Source organism: Ambystoma mexicanum, chromosome 10 (assembly GCF_040938575.1).
Source record: "Ambystoma mexicanum isolate Mex_15411 chromosome 10, UKY_AmexF1_1, whole genome shotgun sequence".
NCBI lineage: Eukaryota > Metazoa > Chordata > Amphibia > Caudata > Ambystomatidae > Ambystoma > Ambystoma mexicanum.
This window is the reverse complement of record NC_090932.1, coordinates 924,234,856-924,250,541: the sequence shown is the minus strand read 5'-3', so window position 1 is coordinate 924,250,541 and position 15,686 is coordinate 924,234,856. Positions and strand designations below refer to the sequence as shown.

Below are 15,686 nucleotides of genomic sequence, written 5' to 3'. Positions count from 1 at the left end.
GAAACATACAGGGGGATTGAGACAGGTCATGGATGGTTCCTACATCGGCAGCACCGTTTTCTGTGTCGGAGCATGCTGGCATGAAAGCAGTGTCACCTATGGTGCTGCTGCCACCAGAAGCAGTGCCTTCTGTGGCATCCATTGGGGGGACCTGTGGTGCTGCTGTTGTGGACATGCTGGCTGCTGGGGTGCCTGTTGATGTCCCCTCCAGTGTGCTGCCACTTGATTTGTGCTGCTGACGTGTCTTGATCCGTGCAGCTGAGGTGGAGGGTCTTTGGCCGTTGGTCTTGGACCTCTTTGCAGGTGTGCTGGTAGGGGTGTCCTGAAGCTCGTCGTTTGAATCGGACCCTGTGGTGGAGTAAAGGAAGGCAAGCGTTATTTATGGGTCTGTGGTAATTTGAATGGCAATGTATCACATGCATTGGGGTGGTACCTGAGGGTGATTTGGGTCAGGGCCTTGGAGGAGGTCTCATTTTCGTGTGGATTGAGGGTGCAGTTATTTTGCAGCCTGCAGTTAGGGTGTGCATGCTGCACATGTAGAGGGTGTTTTTAGGATTTTTACTTATTTATGTATTTGATCTGACTTTTAAAGGGCGCTATCATGGCAATGTATGTGGACGTTCTCCTGGACATGTGTCTCTATTGCACTATGGGGACACATGGTACTTCACATGATTGGACATTGTGGATTTAGCATTGTTTTATTTGGGCCACCTACCTGATTCTTCGGATGTCTGCACTCCTTTCTCCATCCCTCCGACTCCCTCTATGCTCTCCATTCCAATGGTGGAGGCATAGATTTCTTCCCAGGGGGTCAACTTGATGGGTGATTCCGATCCTCCCCCGGTAGCTGTGGCAATGTTTCGGTTGGCAGAAAGTATGCTCCGGACGCGTATCCGCAAGTCGTCCCATCGCTTTCTGCATTGCTGTGGGTTGCGGGGTGCGGTCCCCACCGCACTTACCCGCTGTGCCACCAGGGCCCATGTGTCCTTCTTGTTCGCAAGTGCCATCCTGGTCATTTGCGTCGAGAAGACAACAGCAGCGTTCTCCTGGAGGGTCTCTGTGAGCACGGTGAGTTCCTCATGGGAGAAGTGGACCTGCCGCTTGCGATCGCACGCTTTTTTAGCAACTTTTCCCATATTTATTTTTTTATGATGGGGTGGCTAACGGGTTGGGATGTGTCTCAGGGTCGGATTTTTAATGGTTGTGTTGGGATTCTGATTTTATAGGTGTACGGCGTGCTGTTTCCCGTTCCGGCCCCATGTTTTCACTTCCGTTTCCGTATATTTACGGTGACCGTAATTTGCGCTGACCGCTCATTACGGTGACCGCTAAAATGGGTGGCGGAATTGCACCTGGGGCGGCGTACGACGGCGGTATGGGCCGTTTTGGGGTCATTTCCGCCATCGCGGACTTTGCACTTCCGCCATGGCGTGATGCTCGTGCCCGATGGGTCGGAATTAGCCGCACTTTGCTCCATCGTGCAATGGCGGAAACGCTATTTACGCTATGGCGGTCATGTCAGTTACTTTCCGCCAGGGTCGTAATGAGGGCCAATGCCTTTCGGGGATCTTTACTGGTCTTGGATACAAAGGTTACCATTTTTGAGTCTAGTTCGGGTGTCTCCGCAACTTTCCCCGGAAGATCCGGCCTTGGGCATTCTGTGCAGAGGCGCTGTCTGACCTCTTTGTCGAGGGCTTTCCTCAATCTTATGGTCATGTACTGTGCCACCCTTGGGGACGGCTGCCAGTCTGAAGATCTCAGATTCCGGATACTGTCCGGGTCGAACATGTCCTCCTGATCCTCATCGAGGTGTTTCTCCTTGTGAGTTCTCTCTTCTGCTGGGCTTAGCCCAATCTTCCTCTATGTGGCTGCACCAGACTTATGCTGTATTTTAGTGCCTGTGATGGGCTTGCAGTTGAAATTGCCCCTTGGTGACGCTCGTGTCTTTGATGAGGCTTAATCCCTCGGATCGTGCTGTAAACAGATTTTCTGATTTAATGGGCCATGCTCTGTATGGCCACTGCCCTCGCCGTGTTGTACTCCTGCCTAACGTGCTGCAGCTAAATGCTGTGATAATACACCAACTCCCGTCTCTAACGCTATTATCCTTAGCGTGGGAGTGTTCACCGCCGGGCCCGGCTTCCTTTCTTCTCCACGTCGCAGTCGAAATGCGATGCGGAGGAACGTGCACTAGGCTCCGGCAACGCCTCCACAAAGGTGGGGGCCGGAGCACTCTGGCGCCTCTTCTCTCTCTTCCGAGGTCTCTGCAAGCACCGCGGGCGATTTGAAACCCCAGAGGTGCCGGTCATACGGCACAGGGTTAATGCGCCGCGGGAGCCGTGTGGAATACCCACTCCTGACTACGAATGTTCACGCGGTGCGCGGCCTAATTAAATATTGAAACGCACATATTCTGATTGACAACGCTAACCGCGGCGCTCTGCACACACACTATTATTTTATCTAAGACCATTCAGACATAAACGTGCTCTATGCTGTATACTTGGTATGTCCTACATAGCATTCTTTAACTACGGTTCATACATATGCTGAAACAACTACCCTACTATAAGTATATAGGGAGGTAAGCAAAACATTACTTATCTGCTTGAAGAGCAGTAAAATAAGAGGAGGAGCTCAGGGACAGGATGTGGTCATAGCTGAGCATGGATGGATATGGACTACAGACACTATGGGGATTGTAGTTTCAGGAACAAAAAGTCACTTTGGACATTTTACAGTGTTTTGTTATTTGTTTTTTTGAAACTGCAGAGGAGTAGTACTAAAAGAGTTGAAGCATAATACTCACCTCCAGTCTTGTCAAAGAATTATACAGTTACAGAGTGCAAGTCAGCAGAATCACATAATTGCAGTCAGTAAAGGAAGTGCATAGGGGACAAAGGCGATATGTACAGGTAAGTGTGGTACAGTTTTGCATTATACTAGTTACATTGGTTAAAAATCATGTGATTAGTTGGGCATATGTAGTCTACTCTAGTGACTCTAGTCGTCATAGTTAGTTCTTCTGTGTTAGCCAGGTGATGGCTTTTTTTCTTGAAGTTGGTGAAGGACTGGGTCAGTTTGAGGTGAGGTGGGAGGGTGTTCCAAAGCTTAGGAGCCATAACAGGGAAGCTGCTTCCCCCTGACTTTTCTAGTTTGTACATTGGAACTACCAGGCTTAAGGAATTGGCTGATCTGGTAACCCGAGTAGAAGATTTGATGGTAGATTTCTCAGTTAGGTAGGGTGGGCGGCCTGATTCACTGATTTGAATGTGAGAGCCATAGTTTTCAACTGGATCTTCTCCCTGATTGTCAACCATTTGTGCTGTCTTCTGTATTCAGAAATGTGTTCTTTCCTGGAGATGCTCTGGGCCGCCCTCAACGCATTATTTTGCATGATTTGAAGTTTGTTGAGAACTAAATTACTTGCACCTAAGTATAGGCCATTACAATAGTCCAGGTTGGGCAAGATAAGGGCTCTAGCTAGTATAAGACAACTTTCTGTGGAGAGCAATGGTTTGCAGGCCCTTATCAATGTACCTGTGTATGCTGTAGCTGAACTTGTGGCATTAACTTGTTAATGTAGATTTAAAGTGCAGTCTAGGTGAAAGCCTAACGTTTTTACCTCCATTGCCACAGGAATATTGTTCCCATCTATATTGAAAGAGGTATAGTCTGTGTTCAGTTTGTTCAGGTTGGTTGAAGAGCCTAGGATTAGCAGTTCGGTTTTGTCATCATTCAGGCAGTGTCCCTGGGTGGCCATCCATGCCTGAATGTAGAGGCCGTGGGTGGCCATCCATGCCTGAATAATGAGATAGATTTTATTCACAAGCCTTGTATCTCTGTCATAGTTGCCCGTTAAAGGTAGGAGTATCTGGGTGTCATCTGCGTAGTTAGTATAGGTGACACCTAGATGATCCAACTTGTCAAAAAGAGGCTTTGAGAAGATATTGTACATAGTGGGGGACACGCAAGAACCTTGAGGTACGCCGCAGAAAATGGGTATTGGGTCAGCTGCTGCAGACGGGGAGAAAACTCTCATGGTCCTGTTTTTTAGGAATGATTCGACCCATGTGATTGCTTTTTGGGAGAAATAGGCTGCGGTGGCAAGGTGATTACAGAGTACACTGTGGTCGACCACAGTGTGGTCGACCAAGTCATACGCCGCCGAAAGGTCCAGCAGTAGGAGTAGTGCCATTTTTCCTTGATCTTTGAGTTCGTCAATCTGGCTTTTTAAGTCAATTAGCGCCGTTTCCATGCCATGTTGAGGTCTGTAGCCTGACTGCCGAGTCCTCAAAAGCTGGTTAGTTTCTAAGTAGTTTTGAATTTGCAAGCATGCAACCGTATCCAAAATGTTTAAAAGAAAAAGGACCGTAGTAATTGGACGGTATTTTATCAGAATGGTAGCGTCCAATGATTGTTTTTTAAGGAGGGGTAGAACCCATGACTCCTTTAGATTGGTGGGTGCAATACCTGATGTGAAAGAGGCGTTTATTAGTTTAGTTATGAACGGTGCTAGGTCCCTAGCGTCATCTTTAATAATTTGTGCTGGGCAGCTATCACCCTGGCACCTCGATGGCTTGAGGGAGGCAATCATTTTTTGTACCTCTGGGACAGAGACTTTAGAAAAGGTGAAACTATCACAGAAGCAATTATAATGCTATCTTCGGGCAAGACTCCAGGGTCGGACGGGATAGGTGCCGAATTCTATAAGGAGTTCCGCGAAGAACTTGTACCAATACTAATGCGGGTATGGGAGGAAGCCCTTTAGACCAATATACTGCCTCCATCGATGAGGGAAGCTGTGATAACCGTCCTCCCTAAACCCCGTGGACCGCCCCAAGAGGTATCATCCTATAGACCCCTTTCACTTATCAACACGGATGCCAAAATATTTGCAAAAGTCCTGGCCAGCCGACTCCTACCAGCAGTCCCGACTCTGGTCCATGCAGATCAAAATTGGTTCATTCCCACGAGATCAACAGCCCTAAATCTCTGCAGGATCTTTAGCATAATGGCGCAGATAGACCCGGACAGAAGCGCGGCGGCCATATCTCTTGACGCCGAAAAAGCCTTTGATTCGGTGTCTTGGGCTTACCTACTAGCTGTTTTGGAGGCATTTGGGATGGGCCCTAATTTTATCAGATACGTGAAATTGCTATACACGGAACCCAGCGCCAGAGTGCTAACTAATCGTACCATCTCTGAAATGTTCCTGCTGGGAAGAGGCACCAGGCAGGGATGCCCATTCTCGCCTATATTATTCGCACTTACCATAGAGCCAATGGCAATTGCGGTTAGACTAAGACATGTAGAAAGGGGAATAATGATGAAAGGTTCCACCCAATTGATCTCCCTTTATGCGGATGATACCCTGCTGTATGTTCGTGAACCAGAGACTAACATTGCACCCAATATGGTGGAGATACAAGAATTTTCAGAGTACTCTGGGTATAGGGTAAACAAGGCCAAATCTGAAATATTCCCGCTTACACCAGCAACCAAACGCCCGGATACAATAAGCGGCCTTAAGTGGTCAGAGCGTAGCATTAGATATCTGGGGATACTTGTTTCCAGAGATAGGCTTACATTATACTCAGACAACCATGAAACTACATTGCAATCATTAAATACTAAACTACAGCTGTGGGGGCGCCTTCCAATCTCGCTATATGGCAGAGTTGCAATTCTCAAGATGATAATCTTGCCTAAGTTATTGTACTTTTTTCTTAATATCCCAATATGGCCTGGGCGGCCCTTTTTTGCCAGGCTCCGTTCCATGGTGGTGTCTTTCTTGTGGAATGGGAAGACGGCTAGGATAGGATGGGAGAAAATAACTGAACCATATTCTCAGGGCGGCCTGGCAGCGCCCGATTTCGAACTCTACTACTATGTAGCCCAAGCACAATTTGCAAAGTATTGGTATGGCGACTCGGATGGCCTGCCCCACACATGGATAGAAAAATACACAACGCACCTCACAAATATGCAGTCAGTAATCTTCGATCCACAGTACAGAGATACATGTGCCTACAACCCTGTGAGCTGTACGGTCAGGGCGTGGGAAGCACTATACAAAAGAGTGGGCTTGGAGGCTCCCTATAATCCAGAAGTGCCCTTATGGAACTATCCGGGTATACCCCCAACACATGATAGTAGCATGCAGGAATCCTGGGATCCATACAACGAAATGAAACTGGGAGATTTCTTTATTAATGGGAAATTCGCTACCTTGAATGAGTTACTTCGGGCCCTGGGTGGGGGATCACTGAAGACACTCCAGTACTATTGTATTAGGTCTGCCTTTGCAAAGCGGCGGCCACTTTTCCCTGATGAACCCCACATACATCCATGTACTCAGTTGGTCACGGCTAAGGATGGCTTGGGTATCTCTAAGTTATATGTCGCGGTAAAGGCCCATACCCCCACAGTTAATCAGGTGAAAGAAAAATGGGAAAGAGATTTGCAGACCCCCATTGATGAAAGGACATTGGAATTATACTGCTTGCTTACTAAAAAAGTGTCTATGAATGCTGGCCTGCACCTAATTCAATTTAAGATTTGGAATAGCCTGCACTTTACACCCGCTAAAATAGCCAAATTCACTGCAAACAACTCGGATGAATGTCCCAAATGCAAGACGCCCCAAGCCGGAGCATTCCACATGTACTGGGACTGTCCAGTTGTGATGGGATTCTGGAGGGAGGTGGCGGTAATGTTGGAGGAGATTACGCAGATTCCACCTGACCTGACTCCTCAAAAATACCTGTTCGGGGACATTGGTAAACGCTCTGAAAAAATAAGAAGACTGTTTAACATTTCATGTGCGGTGGCCAAGAAATGCATTTTACAGACTTGGAAAAGCGCTGGTCCACCAAACATGAGCACCTTCCTTAGGCAATTGACATATGTGAACGATTCTGAAGAACAATTTGTCCTGACCCAACCTGGTGCGAGCAGACCCAAAGATATATGGGGCCCCTTCAGAATATATTTATGTGATATGGTTTCTGATGATGACTAGCTCTTGTAAGCTTTAATGTTTTGATGAATATACAACATGCTACTGTGATTATTTGGAATGTGATGTGGTAAATGTCGTGTATCTTTGTGACCACTAATAAAAAGAGTTTAAAAAAAAAAGAAAAGGTGAAGCTTTGGGACAGTTTCACAGGAGTATTTAGGGCCTGGAGGGTCGATTTTGTATTTGGTAGGTTTTGACGTTTCTCCGCAATTTTAGTTTGTAAAGTAGCTATTTTAATGATAAGGGCGTTCTGAATGTTCGTGCACCAGAGTTTGTCTTTTAGAGATGGGTCTGTAGGAGGATTGGGAGTTTCCATCTTTCTGAGGATAATGAAGAGCTCTTTAGTACTTGAGCTGGCTTGATTGATCCTGTTATACATCTCACGTTTAGTTTGAAGTATTTCTCCTTTGTAAGTAGCAGATAGGTTAGCAAGGTTAGTTTTGTTCTCAGTGTATGGAGTCTGTTTCCATAGAGTTTCCAGTTTTTGTTTTTCGGTGCAGAGGGTTTTTAGCTTGGGGGGAACCAAGAGTTCAAATGAGCTTTTGGTTTGCCTTTGCTAATTTTGAGAGGGGCGATAATGTCCCAGGCTTTTGTCATCGTATCGTTGTAGACAACCACTAGTAGGTTTGGATCTGTGGAATTCTCTACAGCATTGAGAGTGGGAATCAAAGGTGGCATAATGGCATCTGCAGTGATGTTCCGCTTATTCCTTATGGGGCAAGGTGGAGCTATCAGGTTTAGTTTAGTTTTAGGAGTGTTAGCTGAAAACATAAACGAGAGAAGGTGATGATCTTTCCATGGTAGTGGTTTCATAGTGGTTATTACAGTATTGCAGTTTAAATCTGCTACCCAATCTAAAGTCCTCCATTTGTCATGGATGGGCTGAGTGACTTTTTGGTTAAGGCCATGTTTTGTTAGGGTATTGGCAATTATGAGGCTTGGTGATCATTCGGGTCGTTGAAACCTAGGTTGATATCTCCTAGTACTAGTAGTTGGGATTTACTTTGACAGAATTACTTCATTCTTCTTCTGTTTTTCATTTCAATGGGGTGGGGTCCCCCATACACCCGTACTACGGGTGACCAGACGTCCCGGTTTTGCCGGGACTGTCCCCGTTTTTGGTGCTCTGTCCCCCTTTCTCAAGATTATGTTTCCATTGGAAACTGCAGTGGTCCTAGTTTTTGGTAGTAGTCGTCTTTATAGCTGACAGGCATGAATGCACAATTGACACATAAGAAATGCTGCATTTTACAACTTAAGATAGTGCTAGTTTGTGGTAAATTAATTATAATATGTGTTTATTTGAACAGTAACATTTAAACCCCCTTCTCATCCAACCTCTACTGAGGTGTAGGGCCTTGACAGACAGTTAGTCTTACTTTTATGTTAGTTGCCTTGTCCCAGTTTTTTACTTTTTGAATCTGGTCACCCTAAATTCCTGTAGTCGCTACTCCCCCACACCGTCTAAACACATATGCATATTTACCTCCCCACAAACTAATGCTGTTGAAGTAAATTGCAACCGAGTAATTAGCTTAGGTAAAACAACAGCACACTGCTTCTTCTCACTTTCTATGGTAGACATCTTGCGTATTGTGGTCTCCACTTTCCACTGGACAAATGCAATGAACACTTGTTGCTCGTTTTAATTTGGACAACAGCTGCAGGTGGATGTTCAATGTTGTGCAATTTTGGTAATTTAGGATGCTTTTTTTTGGTTAACAACTGCATTTTTGCCTGAAATGTTAACTTGAAATTATGCTTCTAATGTACACCTTCCTTTTGTGTTTAGGTGGATTTTACTCCACAACACACAGAACTGTTTGGACTCCCCCCCCACTTCCTCCCTCACTGTATCTACACCGAGCCCTGCTCCACCCTTGTGTTTTTCCTTTTTTAATGGTCCTATCTTAATTGCAATCCTGTAACCAAATTAGAAGTCTTGTTTATTAGTGGAGTTTTGCAAATGTTTCGTTTTCCTTTTTTTTATATTGACTAACCCCTTCTTTATTTTTTGGGACATGATGACGGTTTTTGTTATGCACGCTGGTTAGCTCATGATATGTCAAGTTGTTATGTCAAGTTTTGTAATGCCATTCACCTTGATGTCAAATATCAAGAGCTTTGAAGCAGCCATAAAGTGGCAGGTAGCACTGCACAAAACACAAAAATAAATAAATAATACATGTAAGTGGCCCTCAGTTCAGAAAAAGGGCCATAAACCCAAAGCAGACATGGAAACGTAAGCATACTCCATACCCCTTTTAGACATAAGAGCCCCATGCTGCTCTCTATTAACAGGGCAAGGTAAACAAAGCCCAGGTTGTAGAGCGTAAACAAGGCTTGATTATGCAGATTAACTCCCGGAAATGTCAGTTCTCAGCCCAAACCAAGAGAAATCCTATCTCCCACAATACTATAGTCATCCCCATGAAGTTCCTTCAAAATACACCCTCTTAAGTGCCTATATTTCCTTCCAGGTTTCCTGTCTATAGAACCTGGAGCTAGTGGCCGTTCAGGGACTAGGGATCACATATAAGAGTGTTGGCTCTCCTGTTCCCTGGTGAATGGCTTTAGGAGGCCCACAGTCATCGGAGTGACACCACAGCATTGTGGAAGGCTTAAATGCCTGACGACCCATGAGCTAAACAGATACCAACATCATTAAAAACATTTCACACAAAAGGGAGCCAGACCGTCACTGCATACATAAGGAAAGACAGCTGGCCCTTCTTTACCTACTTACCCTGTTTCTTGTGCATCCACGTCCACACGGTCTAATTAACACAACTAATAGAGGGAGGAGGGTTATACATGGAGCAACAATGGTAAGCAGGGTCATGAATGAGCGTCCTGCAAAATACACTAGTTGCCAGTTACCCAACAAATCCAAAACCACCCAATGAGATCCCAACCTCTCCATTGCTCTGCCCTCCCAAAGCCTCCCATATACCCCCTTCTCACTGCTATGTTCCCACTTCTGGAGCCCTCGCCCCCTCGAGATCAGACAGGTGACCCCCCTCAACACATTTAAGAAGAGCCTGAAACTGTATCTTCAGCAACGTGATGTGTACACCAATGCTACTGCCCCACCTGAACCTAGAAGGGTAGGAGGTTGTCAGCTAGAAGAATTATTCTACTCTGAACTATATTGTGTTGTGATGTTCTATCCCCATACAATACAGCCTAGCACCACGGGGAGGACGAGGCTTCCATCTGCAAACAAATACCGCTATGCCTTTGACGCAGACCGCATAGAAAACAATCTGCACACACTACCCAGGTACCTCCCATCTGCAGACATTAACCATAGTGCTCAACTCACCCACTTGTGGCAGGTGTCACCCACCTTGCAATCAGAAGACTCATCCGCCAAGCCCCCTATATGTCCATTCACTTCAATGGACTCTCACCGCCAGCCCCCCCCCAAAAAATGGTGTGTTTACACCCACCTTGGCAACACAAAAGGTTGAGTGCTATGGGTTAACACAACAGCAAAGCTGTCTTGCATTTTTCCACTTCCCCACTAGCTCAGCCAGCTCACTTTCAGGTCTGCCAGTGCGCAGTATGAATCCCAGTGACATAACATAGCATTCCTCACCTCCAACACTGGTGATCGCTGTCACCTGCTGACAAGTTCCTATGTACCTCATGCTACGTCACCGACAATATTAGCTTATACACAATATAAGAAAAGTCCAGGATGTGAATGAGCTCAAATAGACTAGAGAATGCTTCAGTGGGTTATAGGTCAAACCTTGTGTTCGGAGAATGCCTACAATGGATGCGTGCATCTCCACCTCCACTTCAACTTCTTGTTGTTTGCAACTGATGAGATGGCAGTAAGTCCTCTTTCGTCTTCCACATTGCTTTCATGCATACATTGAGAACCCATTTATTTATTTAATGTTTTTATAAAGCGCACCTACACCACCGATGGCATCATGGCGCTACTGGTAAGAAAGGTTGACTAAAAAACCTGACAAGAAAAGGAAAGAGATCTAAACATTTTGTTTAAAAAGAAAAGTCTTTAATGCACGACGAAATGACAAATGGTCCTGTGTCACGCACAGGGCCAGCGGAAGAGAGTTCCATAGCCTGGCCACTAACACCGAAAAAGCTCGACCTCCGGTTCTAGAGCGGTGGAAGCGAGGCACCTTGGTCAAGAACAGGGAAGCAGCACGAAGGGAATGGGCGAGAACATAGGAAGCCATTTCTCCTGCAGAAACTCAGGGCCCCGCCCATAGTAGGCCAGGTGCACCAAACAGAGAGAGTTAAAATCAACCTGCCCGGCTATAGGCAGCCAGTGCAAAGAGACCAGAATGCTAGAGGCCGAGGCACGAAAAGGGGCCCCTATGGCCATTCTTGCAGCAGTGTTTTTTGCAGGATCTGGAGGCTGTGAAAAAGATAGAGGGGCTGAGCAAGATGTAGCGCATTACAGTAGTCCAGGCTACCTGCCACCAGAGTTGATATCACTACAGGATGGAGATGAGAGGGAAGGTAGGGGAGGACTTTACCATGAACCTTAGGTTTAAAATAGACAGACTGGCATACTGCACTAACCTGCGGCTCGAAGGGCAGTGTGGATGAAAGTTTAATGCCTAGATTTTTAACGACCAGGTCTGGTTTAGGCAAAAGGGACCAAACCCATCCTCCGCCAGGTCCATTTTCTGCGACTTAACAGATTACAGATTTTTTACACTGCAGTCACACCACTTCTGCATACACTTAGCACTCAACCGCGAGTGTTTTAAGCATCCTACCAAGACTTTTGCATATGTGCGCTAGTTCAAAAAATGCAATGATGCGGCTTCTGCTTTTTTCAGGGCATAGTTATATTTGATTTCGATGGCGTCTCAGAAACTCTATGCGCCATTTTATTGTTGAAATCAATCCGGTATTTCGGAGAGAAACACGCTGAGCACACTGGAAGAAAGGTCCTATTTGCAAATAGCAGTAGTGCGCAGTAGAACCAAATCATGTAATATAACAAAGCCAATTTACTGTTCATTGTGAAAAATATAGCTAAACGCCACATTGCCAAGGTACAGATACAGAAACGAGCTTAATCTCTCCAAAGGACTGGACCACAAAATCAACACTTGCGCCAGTTACATTTCTAGATGAAAAGTCGTCTTTCAACCATCAAAGTTGGTGCCCCCTAGAGATTCCCGCTGTGTTTCCTTTGCCCTCTCTTTGGACTCTGCAAGAGATTATATCGAGAAACTTCCTCTTATCGGTTGCATGGAAGAAACACATTCTAGAAACCTGAATTGACGTCAGAGGTCGGATTTCAAAGGGTTTCTGTCGTGTGTCTAAAAAGCTTTCAAATAAACAAATGATGTAGGGGCCTTCACATCAAATGGCCACTGGGGAACACAGAGTTCAGGGGCGGAGACATAAGCAGGCCTGCTTTTGGACGCCACCGTCAGGTTCAATATGCTTAAGAGCCACGGCGGATAACAGACTCGATGGATAACAGAAGCACAGCGTTGTCAGTTTTGGGAAGTATTTATGTTGAGTTCGTTTAATATGCTTGCAAAAATGCATATGCAAGAGCTGCGCCAGGTTTGCTGATAAATAGGACGGCGATCAGTGAACTGTGCACTTAGAACCTAAATGAACAACATTAATGTATTTACAGATTTGCAAATTTGCTGAAACAAAGTATTTGCACGAAAATCGAAACAAAGAACAATGTAAATTCAAAATTAAGATTAAATGCGACATAATGGTTTGGAATTACTACATATGCATACAAAATGATTGCAGAATAGAGATGGGAGGCCCTGCTCCTCTGTCTATCCCTGGTGATTATCTCTCAGCCTCCCTTTTACACCATGTTATGCAGCCAAGACTTTCTGAATCTATATAATCTTCTGGGCAACACATCCCTGAAGAATGTGTAGCTGTTTCGTAGCTTTTATGAATCACAAAGAGTGCGTGTATAACTTCCACCTTTTCAATCTTAAAGGAAAGGTGTTTTTCATTTTTTTAAATATGTTTTTCCTTACTCTCAAATGATTTGCATTCTGTTTGATTTTCCAATTAAAACCCAATTTCCTCTGTGTTTCCATAATATGTAGTTTTTTCTGAACTGCCTTCAATTCAGAGACCAGGAAGTGACCTCAGAGGAGAAATGGCGGAAGTACAGCACGAAGGAGCATTACAACAGAAAATGAGCAAAGCAACAGGTTGTGTTTTCTTTGATTTTTACAAACCTAGAAATCTGGTGGCAGAGACTTATACAAATGACATCCTACCTTCTACCCCCAATCCGTGATACACATCTAGATGATATTAATGAAAAACAATGTTCTCAAAAAGCACTCTATAGACAATCTGCTGTTTCCACCATGGTGTGCGTTAGTAAAACTAGTAATAGGAGGGCTGGTGGTCGAAGCATTAGTAGTGGTATTATTAGTAGTGTTAGTACTTGTGGTACTCATAGATTTCCTTTCGAGCAATCGTTGGGTTCTTCCTGCCAAAATTCTAGCAGAGTATATCAGTCTGAAATGAGAATGAAGGTAGGTCCAGGGAGCACATACCTGCTGTACTCTGAATAGGTCACTCTGTGATTTTTCCTGACCAGTCAGGGGCCAGGGCCCTAGTCATACATATTGGCATCCACTAAGTCAAGAATCTGCACACTCTCAAACAGTCCTAGGTTTTATAGGAGGACATGTGGTAGCGCAGACACCCCTCACGCTGCTGTCCACCCTCACCCTCCTTGCCCCATGTAACTCCCTGCCCTTCAGATTCAGAGAACACACTCAACTCCATCACAAATGAAGAGCTGTCAAAACTCAAGAAGATTGAGGGGATGTGTGTTAAGACTATTATGAACTGTCCACGTTCCATATTTATAGAGTATATTTACTCTGAATATTGTATCATGAACATTGAGGGTGCGATAATGGCAAAGACCAGCCAGCTTTAGTGGAAGTTAACTAATTGCCCAGATCAATCGCTGTTAGGAAAGATTTCATAGTTGTATGCAATTTTCACTCCATGTGTTAACTCCCAAACCTTTTGCTGCTGTTTAGACACCATTGACTGACTTTGCCAGAGAAGCACATGGGGAAACAGACATGCCCTTAAAACAGTCAGTACTGGGAGACTTTGTTTCCCTTAGTCCTTTTCTCATGTTGCAACTTTTGTGCAACATGTAACAAGTGTGCAATGTATCTTACCATACAGCACACTTGGGTCTATAGTCATTTCCAAAGGCCCTAGATACTCTTGCTGGACTTTTTATGAACTGTGCAGATGGGTCATGGACAGGACTGGTGGCAGCTATCATTTCTCATGATTTCTAACCCTTTCCTGCCATGTTAACCGCGTTAACCACTTTTGGCACGAATAGGTGACCTGGCTTCAAAATGGCCATGGCACGAGGTTCTTTGTCCTGTTCTTTGGCCATCTTGCCCCTTCACCTTCCCCAGGTCGAGTCGATCCGGGCCAGTCCTTATTTGGTCATGTACGTTCCCACAAATCCCAATGCTTTCACGGGCTTCTGCATGCCTTGTGTGTGTGCCTCCAGGATGTGGGCTGGGATGTCTGGTCCCAATACACATCCTGGGTGCAGAGAGTCTGGAGTGTCCTGAATGCCTGAGACCACCGTGGTCTGTGATTGGTCCACGTACGGAGTGTGTGTTTGTGAGCAGATCTCCCATTGGGTCTTCTCTGTTTTGGCATGAAGGGAACTTTGAATAAGAGGAGGCTGGAAACACCACTACCATGTCGATCTCCTGAGTTCTCACTGAACAAAGGATATGATCCAAGTATCCTGCAACTACGAAGCTGAGTCGAGGAACCTGTTACACTCACCGGGTCTCCACAGGGGCGCCAAACGGGACTGGCAGGTCTGCTGTTAGATGGCTCACATGTCTTCTCTGTATCTGTGCCCCCACGATGGTGCGCCTTTGCTTTAAGGATGGCAGGCTCTCCGTCCAGCGGCTGTATGCAGGGGCGGCGCACAGAGTTCTAGGATCCAGTTACTTCACTGATCCTGTCGAGTCTCAGACAACGTTGACTCAATGAGTAAGTCTTTACCATTAAAATGGTTAGCCAAAGAGTTCAAATTGTTCAGGTTTTCCCTTTGTTGTCTTTCCTTTGTAGGTTTCTTACTGATGCTAAAGTTCGTAGAACGCAGAGTTGTTTTTCCAAGAAAAGGTAAGTTTGCATCAGCGTTCTGTGATAAGTCTGTATATGCGCTGAGTCTTCTGTGCGACCGACCCGCTGCTCTCTCTTTTTGCAGGTGCTGTAGGACCGCATGGCGAAGATCAGAGGATCGCTAGTAGGAGCGGCCTTCAGGTGAGTATGTCGCTGAGTTAACTGTTTCGAATGGTGTTTTTCCCAATTTGCGCTAACCTGATGTTTCTTCTTTTCGTCCGACAGGTGCAGCGACTCAGGCATTGTGGGCGAACGATGGAGCGGTCGCAGGAAGGAGGATCGTTGGTTCGCTGGGAAGAGCAGCTCTCAGGTAGGTACGAACGAAGCGCTGGGTAGGGATATGGATCCTTGGTCAGCGCAGCTAACCCAATGCCTTTTCTTCCTTTGCAGGTTGCTCGAGGAGGAACTGGGCTGGCGTTGTAGCTGACTGGCCGGCAGGTAACAGACACAGTGAGCGTTACGCTGCAGGAGTGCAGAATAACAC

General features: G+C 45.7%; 1 protein-coding gene across 2 annotated transcripts in view; it reads right to left on the bottom strand.

Moving 5' to 3' along the window:
• The window catches only part of GNB4 (G protein subunit beta 4), a 1,465,460-nt gene that overhangs the window by 1,159,697 nt on the left and 290,077 nt on the right, over positions 1-15,686 (bottom strand). The gene's annotated exons all lie outside the window — the stretch shown is intronic.